Source organism: Tenrec ecaudatus, chromosome 2 (assembly GCF_050624435.1).
Source record: "Tenrec ecaudatus isolate mTenEca1 chromosome 2, mTenEca1.hap1, whole genome shotgun sequence".
In the NCBI taxonomy this organism is placed as follows: Eukaryota; Metazoa; Chordata; class Mammalia; order Afrosoricida; family Tenrecidae; genus Tenrec; species Tenrec ecaudatus.
This window is the reverse complement of record NC_134531.1, coordinates 29623374-29632779: the sequence shown is the minus strand read 5'-3', so window position 1 is coordinate 29632779 and position 9406 is coordinate 29623374. Positions and strand designations below refer to the sequence as shown.

At 39.9% G+C, this 9406-nt stretch overlaps 1 non-coding gene across 1 annotated transcript; it reads left to right on the top strand.

The window, feature by feature from the left end:
- Window positions 1-8709: 8709 nt before the first annotated feature.
- LOC142441558 (small nucleolar RNA SNORA21) lies at window positions 8710-8845 on the top strand. Its single transcript, XR_012782929.1, has one exon. It is a non-coding gene; the product is annotated as a small nucleolar RNA SNORA21 (small nucleolar RNA).
- Window positions 8846-9406: the final 561 nt, after the last annotated feature.

Genomic DNA, 9406 nt, shown 5'->3' with positions numbered 1-9406 from the left:
AACAAACATCACTTTAAAGCCCACGACCCTGCACCCCCCCCAAAAAAAAAGAAAGGAAAAAAAATACATGATTTTATTATGATAAAATTTAGACCAATGCAAATGTAAATTTATTTTACAACAGTCTTCCCAAAGTGGCGAATTGTCTTTGTTCGGTCCTTCTGAGATGTCAGCACAATTTCAAATACATGGTAATAGGTGAGACAAGAACATCTCAGGACTTGACTAATAGGGTTTCTGAAGAATCCTGATTCTCTTAAGAACTTCCACGTTTCTGATATGGGGAAGGTCCTCAAGCTCATCAGTGAAGGACTGTCAATTTCATGCCTTTCTTTCTCATCCAACACGGTACGGATTAAGCAGGGTGAGTCCCTTAATCTTTTTTTTTTCTGTTTCTTTTAAATGAATGATTAGCTATATGGCAGGGTAGAAACTTGTTTCTTTTCTACTTGTCTGCTTCTGATTTTGTTTGGATCATCTATTTATTTCATTTGCATATGGCATACATTGACCCAGAGATGGGAAAAACTAGCTTTGTGATGTCCTCATTCCTCTGAGGATACAAATTATTTATTTGCTTTAAACACAGCAAGATTTTCTGGAACATGACAAAAGAAAGAGGAAAATCTGGCTTTAGCCATTCAGACAAAATAATCAGGTCAAACTCTGTTGGATAGAAGGTTTGTGATAGCTCTTGTTGGAAAGCATGCATATTCATGATTGATGATATATTTATCATTGAGGATACAGTAGCCCATTGCCATCTGGTCTGCTCTAACTCACAGTGGCCCTACAGAACAGAGTAAAACTGTTCCTTAGGGGTTCTGAGACTGTAAGTCTTTTGGGGGTGCTGGTGGATTGATAGCATAGTGCTTCGCCCCCTGGAGCTAGATGCCTAATACTTAGTCCATTGCACCACAAGGTGCCATTAGTAGTTACATTTTATCTTTATATTATTATTATTTTAGCCTTATCACTTGATTTTGTTTTCATTTTTGTATTGCTTCCACTGGGTTTCCTAGTTTGACACAGGAGTAGCTGCATAGAGATAATAACTGATGCAAGGTTTGGTCAGAGATTTTGGGATGGGGAGTGGGAGGCAGGGAGGATGAGGCCTGATTGGAGGAGCAAATAATGAATATGGGAGGCAGGAGGAAGTGCTAGAATTGATTGTGTTTATACAACTCATTTTAAAAGTGATTTAACCACGGAAGAATATGTTGGGTGAATACAATAGCAAGAAAACCATGGGAGAAAAAATAAGAAATCACACTTGACCAGTAGGTGTCATACGTGACGGGGAGCAAGTTGTTACACAGGGGACTGACTTTATGTCAACTAGGGTAGAATAATCTGGAAAAGGTTATCAATAGGGTTTCACAGCACGAAGAGTGCAATCAATGGCACTGAATTATACAAGCAGAAGTTGTGGAATTGGAGAATGTTCTGTTATCTATATTTTTGCTACGATTAGAAAAAAATAATTACAAGAATAACAATGACTACAAGGAAGAAGAAAGTGTACTAGAATTCAATATTATGACAATTGAACAACTCTTCTTGGTATGATTGAATTGTGTGACATGTGGATACAATGCTAATAAAACCGTTAAAAAAAGAACAGCCCACTGACAATGAGTTAGTTTTGACTCAGCCAATCCTATAAAAAAACCTCCCAGCCATGGATTTTATTCTAACTCAGTGATCCCGTACCTGGCTGCCATCGAGTCAGTGCTGCTTGTAGCGACCCCCTGTGGCTTTTCTAGACTGTGACTGTTGATGGGAGCAGAGCCCAGCCTTTCTTCTTGCTGTTGGTTTCCAACTGCTGACCTTGTGGACGGCAGCCCAGTGCTTAAGCACTACACCACCAGGGCTACCATAGTGATCCTACAGGACAGTGTGAACTAGCCCCAGAGACTCCACGGCTGTAAATCTTGACAGGCGCAGGCAGCCCCATCTTTCTCCCACCAGTAAGGATTTCCTCCTCTCAGATATACTCTTTTAAAGCTAGGATGGGGCATTTTTTAAACTTAGAAATATAAACTCTTGAGGTCCTAAATATAAAGCCACCTCCTGAATCCTCAGCAACTTGACACTTGACTGACCCAATTTTCATGATGGTGCAAGAGAAGGAATTAACTTGCTAAAGGTAACAGCTTGATATTTGTCTTCTCATTGATTTACAATACCTCAGTGAGCGGTACAGCATTTGATAGATGGGCGTTTCACAAACGTTGCTGATTTTTAAGCTGTTAGTTATTAATTTGGCTTCTCTCATGTATTATTGTATCAGTCTATTCATTAGCCATTATAATGATAATCTGTATTTTATGGACCATGTTTGAAATTAATGAAAACTCTGTACCTAAAGTAGTCATATGCCGATTTTATTTTTAAAGGAAGGCATTAAAATAATATGGGGTCAAAATGGTTCAAGGCACTAAATTAAGAATTGAGGAATTAGAATCTGTGTTGGTAATGCTAGTTCATTTCAGATGTCAGAAAATATCATTTTTCCTGCTCTGTTGTGTGTAATTATAGTAATGAGGCACCTTGAAAATGTAAGCTGTTAATTAATAAGACTGTCTAATTGTAGCTGCTCTACACCAGTGTCTGGCATTTTGAACACTAATCAGATATTAATGAAACTCTACCTATGTAGAATTTTAGCTACTATCTTCCCATAGTTTCTCTTCTCTTGTCTAACTACATATTTAGAGTCAAACCAATATCTTCTATCTCTTGTGATAATATATTTATTCTATTTTTTCTTTTAGAAGACATAACCTATTTTCTCCACCATGCCAATTTAACCTACCTCACTGCCTTTTATTGCAACATTTCATTTTCACTTGTTTCCAAAAATAAGATATCTCAGCTGTTCTTTGAATCCATCTATATTTACTTTCAAAATTAAATATAGTATTTTAATCATAGCATATGGATCTCATTCCCTGGCTGACATGGAGAAGATCTTAAGTGGTTTATAAATTTATTTTTAGAAATTAAAATACCACTACCGTTGAATTGAGTCCAACCTGTAGCAATCCTTCTGGAAAGCGTAGAACTATCCATGAGATTTCTGAGACGGTGCATCTTTACGAAAGCAGACTGCCTCATCTTCTCCCGAGGAGCTGCTCAGGGGGTTTGAATCACTGACTTTTTGGTCAGCAGTGCAAGGCTTAACCCACTGTCGGCACCAGTTTTTTTTATTGTACATTACCCCAATGCTAAGTAGATCCTGATTTAATTTCAGGTGTTGTACACAATTCATACTGAATATAACTCAAATAGTTCAAAGTTCAAGCTCATGACTTGAGCACAGTTATTTGTCTTTCTGATAAAGATGTCAGTATCATTATGGAATATATATATATTAAAGTAACTGGAACTGCTTTGGGAAACAAATCCTTATATTGAGAAAGTCCATGAAGACTGAATGCAGCTGGAATTGGGCTGATGAAAACATCAGAATCGGAGAATCAAAGTCCAGAGTCCAAAGCTTCGTGTTTCCCAGAAGGGCAAGGAAGCACAAAGAGCAGAGGCTTCTAATGAAAGGAGTGGCGTCTCTGAAGAGGCCGGGCCACTGACGGTCATCAGACAAGTCAAGAGCGACAGCATTTGACATAGCTGCCCCTCCTGCTTCTTCAAGGAAGCTAGCAGCATGGCGTTGCTAAAACTCCAGAAGCTGTTTTCTTTAGCTGTGTGCCATCTCCCCACCTGCCTGGGATGAATTCTTACTAGGGAGAGCGGGCAAACCTCCAGGTAAATGTGGAACCTTCCGCATGACACAGCTGCACACACAAACACGAGGACAGTATATGTTCAGCGATTGTACCCAGAGCTGTGCAAATTGTCTCTGGTTCGTGGGTTCAGTTCCCAACAGGCAAGTCCTCTTCTGGACACACTCTCCTCATTTTCCCGGAAGACATAGCCACGTCTTATGGGAGGAAGCTGTCTTTGAGGGGGGACATTTACAAAAATGCAAAAGAAATTCATGCCATGCATTTATTTAATCAACAATAATTTCATTAATAAGTGGACAGGCATCAGAATCATCAGCATTTTAAGGAAGGCAAATAGCAAAGAAGAAAAGGTATGACAAATGATTTCATAAGACACATAATACTGAAGGAAGAAAAATTTTAAATGTCAAAGAGATTTGAAAAGATAATACTTCCATGAACGAAAGGCAGAAGAACACAGAATGATAAATACTCTAGAGAATTAAACAATGCGGATCATCAAAGTACAACATTTAGTGGGAAATATGAATTATGTAATGCATAGAATCAAAGAGGAAATTCATCATATGAAAATAAAGTGGACACAATCTCTCAGAATGTAGAATAAAAACTTGGAAGTAAAAAATATAAACGTTCAACAAGCCTTAATACAAATTCTATAATAAGAGAACATAGACAATGTAGGCAATAATTATAAAAGTTAATAACAGAAATATCTCCCCACATAGTAGGAAGTTCATGTTTTAGGAGAATTCCCAGGTGAACTGAATGCTAAGAGGAATTAATGAAGAAGAAAGAAATTGTAGAAATTTCAAGATTCCAAAGGAAAAGACATATTCTTAAAAGTTTATGGAGACATAGAAAGAGTTTATCATAAGTAAGAGAGAGAGAATCATGGGTATTAAAAAATAAGGAAACAATGGTTTTTAAAATACAATCTGTAATTTTCTATTGTAATTAAATTTATTAAATATTATTATCCAAAATGTGATTACATATTAGCTATTATTTTAACGTATATGCATAATTTTGAACTGGCCTTTATGACTATCTCCCCACTGGTCCTGGGGGAATTCTGGGAACTGCCCCTCCTAGCCTGAAATCTATTTTGGGGGGCTCTTAAGGGGCTTTGTGGCTTGGATTTTCTCCCGTTACTGACATCTGTTGTGTTCCCTTCTTGGTCTGCTCCACAGCAGGGGGTGTGTGTTCAGACCACACTTCCTCCCTGCTGTGTGTCCCCAGTGTTGTCCTTTGTGGTAGAATGCTCCAGCAAGGGGACAACATGTCGTGAGCTGTTGTTGTCCCTGCAGTCCTCTCTGTGCTTCAGCAGGTCCATGCTGGGACGTCATCCTCTGGGCTTGGTGTGTCAATATGGGGTTTGGACTGACCGGTCCTTTCTCTTTATCCTTCTTGGTTTGCTTCAGTGTGGGGGTGTGGTTGTGATCTGCTGAGCCCTTACCCCAATCCGTAGGTTTAGTGTTGTCTGTCACAAGTAAAAGAGACAAGAGCTTGGGACACCCGCAGCCCAGGAGCAGGAATGGGAAGAGAGGCACCAGATGGGAAGGTGAAGTGGGGGGCGGGGAGAGAAGGGGGAACTGATTGACACACAACCACACACACCCCTCCAGGGGAAAGAGCAATGGAAACCATGGGGGAAGGGAGACAGCGGCTGGTGTGAGACATGGAAATAATAATTTATACTCTATCAAGGGGTCATGAGGGTGGGGGGGGGTAGAGAGGGAAAAAGGGGGAGGTGATACCAAGGGCTCAATAGAAAGTAACTGTCTAGAAAAGAATGATGGCAACGTATGCACAAACATGCCTGACAGAATTGATGTATGGATTGTAATAAGCATTGTAGGATCTCTCAATGAAATGATTTAAACAATTTTTTTGAACTGATGTAAACACAGAGCATTACACGTAAGCACATCATGTGAAAGCGTTGCTCACCAATTACTCAAGTAAATAGAAAAGGGAAAGAGGAGGATTTGGAATACAAGACAGAATAGCAGCAGAATATAACTGAAAATTCCAAGACCAAACCAGACCCACTGTTAATTAATCTGATTCGAATTCATAGAAATACTACAGGACAGAGTAGACTTGGTCCCTGGCTGTTTTCTCCCTCAGAGCAGTTTGAGAGTTAGGGCTTCTGACCTTCTGGTTGGTAGCCCGACTCATAACACATTACACCAACAAGGAAACTGAACATGGCCAGTGCTAATGATCGTTGCTAGGTGTCGGCAGGTCGACGTCTGCTCCTAGCAACCCCATGGAAGGCAGAACGCAGCACCGCCCTGCCCTGCACCATCTCCACGCTTGCTCTCCCGTGTGAGGCCTGTGTTGCCGTCATTGTGCCAACGCATCTCAGCAAGAGTCTTCCCTTTATTGCCGCTGCCTTTCCATTGTCCTTTTTCACAGCCTGGTCTCTTCTGATAACGTGGCCGAAGTACAGGAGATGCAGTCTCACCGTCCTTGCCTCTAAGGAGATTACAGCCATTATTCTTCCAAGGAAGAGCTGTTTTCCTTTTGGCAGTCCATGGTGCTCCCGATATTCTTCCTCAGCACCACAATTCAAATGCATTTGTTAATCTGATAATGTGCTCAGTTTGCAGACAGACTAAGCATGGAGAGAAAACACCCATGATGCACACCTGTCCTGATTTTAAATCATGCAGTATTCCTTCATTCTGCTTGAACAGCTGCCTCTTGATCCAGGCACAAGCTCCACACAAGCCCAGTGAAGAGTCTGGAATCAGCACTCTTTTCAAGCATATCCATCGTTTGTTATGATCCACACAGTCGAATGCCTGGGACAGTCAGTGACACACAAGTAAATGAATTTGTGATATGCTCTACTTTTAGCCAAGATCCACCAGACATCATAAATGATATCCCTTCTTCCATGTTGTGGAATATGGCCTGAATCTCTGGCTGCTCCCTGTCAAGGTACTACTGTAACCTTTGTTAGGTTGTCTTCAGTAACATGTTACTTGCATGTGATATTGATGATACTGTTCTTTAATGTGAACATTCTGTTGGCACACCTTTCTTTGGAAGCAGTACAAATACAGATCTTTTCCTGCCAGGTGGCCAAGTAGTTGTCTTCCAAATTTCCTGTCAATAGACAAATGAGTGCTTCCAGTGCTTCATCACCTCGTTGAAAGACTTCAATTGGTATTCCATCGATTCCTGGGGCCTTGTTTTTGACTAATGCTTTCAGTGCAGCTTGGATTTCTTCCTTCAGTACCATTGGTCTAGTTGAATGTAGATTTGCTATTTTTAGTGCAGTGACTCTGTGCTTTCTTTCCATTTCTTTTGTTGCTCCCTACATCATTCAGTGAATCCTTCAATATTGCAACTCAAGGCTTGAGATTTTCTTGAGTTCTTTCTTTTTAAGATACATTGACTACGTTCTGTTCTTCCCCTTTTATCTAGTGATGCGCACATTTCATTATAACATTTTAGTTTGTCTTCTTGAGTTACCCTTTGCAATTTTCTGTTCAGTTATTTTACTTCACTGTTTTTTCCATTTACGTTAGCTAATCTATGATTAAGAGCAACTTTCATGTCAAGCTTCTGACATTCATTTTGATCTTATCTTTCTTTCCCACCCTTTAAATGACACTTTGCTTTCTTCATGAATGATGTTGTTGATGTCCTCTAATAACTCATCAAGTCTTATGTCATTAGTGTTTAATGCAACACATCTGTTCTTGAAATTTATGTCGGATAGATTCAAGGTCATATTTTTTCACTCATGATCTTGTTTCCATATTCTTTAGCTTTATCCTGAATTTATGGGTGAGCAATTGATGGTCTGCTCTTCAGTCAGCTCCTAGTCTGTTTTCAACTACTGATATTGAGTTTCTCCATCTTCTCTTCCCACAGATGTCATTAATTTGATTTCTGTGTATTTCATCTGGAGAAGATGATGGGTATAGATGCCTTTTGTGTTGTTGAAAAAGCGTATGTGCTAGGAACAAGTCGTTGGTTTTACAGAAATTTGATCTACAGCTTCCTTTCTGTCAACAAGACTATATTTTCTAACTACTGTTCCTTCGTTTTCAACTTTAGCATTCTAATCACCAATAATTATCAATGCATCTTGATTAAAAGTTTGATCAATTTACACCTGAAGGCATTGGTGGAATTTTTCAGTTTCCTCATCAGTAGGTTTTGTGGTTGGTGAATAAATTTGGGTGATAGTTATATGGATCAGATTTTCTTGAAGGTGGGCAGAGGTAATCTGATCACAGACAGCACTGTGCTATCATTTAGATTTTGAAATGTCCTTTTTGACGATGGATACAATGCCATTCCTCTGGATTGTACCATTCTCAGTATAATAAACTAGATGATTTCAAAATTATTGGTAATAGCTAATCATAGTGAATTTCAGCTCACTTAAGCCTAGCATATCACTCTTTAAGCATCCTATTTTATTTTTAATGGCTTCCACTTTTCTTCACTCACTCCTGTATACCAGGAAATTTGGAAGACAGTGACCTGGCCAACTGACTGGAAGAGATCCATATTTGTGCCTCTTCCAAAGAAAGGTGACCCAATAGAATGCTCCGTTTATAGAACAATGTCATTGATGTAACCTGCAAGAAACGTGTTGCTGAGAACCATCCAACAACGGTTGCAACAATACATTGACGGGGAACTGCCAGAGGTTCAGGCTGGCTTTAGAAGAGGACATGGGACAAGGAATATCACTGCTGATGTCAGCTGGATCTTGACTAAAAGCAGAGTATGCCAGAAAGCTGTTTACTGTGTTCCACGGGCTACACAAAGGCATTTGACTGTGGTTCACAACCAGCTTGGGCTCGATAGCCTGGAGAAGATTGGGGTTCCAGAATACTTCATTGTGCTGATGTGGAACTTGGACATGGAGCAAAAGGCAGTTGTGTAAACAGAACGAGGGAACACTAATGGCTTAAAATCAGGGAGTTTCCCCCTTTTAAAAGCACTCATTGGGCCCTTTGCCAGTGATCCACTGATGCTTCAAAAAGGGCAGATTAAAAAACACCACGTTTGGGTGAAGTGGCAACATCTCATTTTGTTCAGCTTCAATTGGTGATGTGACAAAAGTAAAAAAAAAAAAACTAAAAAAAAAAAGTTAAAAATCAGGGAGTTGTGCATCGTGGCTGTGTTCTCTCACCATACTTATTTAATCTCTATGCTGAGCAAATCCTCAAAGAAGCTGGATTATATCAAGAGGACCGTGGCATCAGGATTGGAGCAAGGCCTATTAAGAACATGCAATATGCAGATGTCACAACCTTGCTTTCTGCAAGTGAGCAGGACTTGAAGCTCTGGCTGATGAAGATCAGGAATTACAGTCTTCAGTGTGAATTACCATTCAATGGGAAGAAAACCAAAGTCCTCACTATTGGACCAATAGGTCAGATCATGAATTGGAGAAAAGATTGAAGTTGTGAAGGGGTTTGTCTTGTGGAATCTACAACAGTGCTCATGAGCAGCAGTCAGAAGATCAAATGATGCACTGTGGTGGGTAACTCTGCCTCACAAGGCCTCCGTAAAGTGCTAGATAGCCAGAGGTTGCTTTCAGGACTGAAAGGCACCTGCTCAAACCATGGTATTTTCAATTCTTCAGATGCATGTGGAATTTGGACATTGAATAAGGAAGA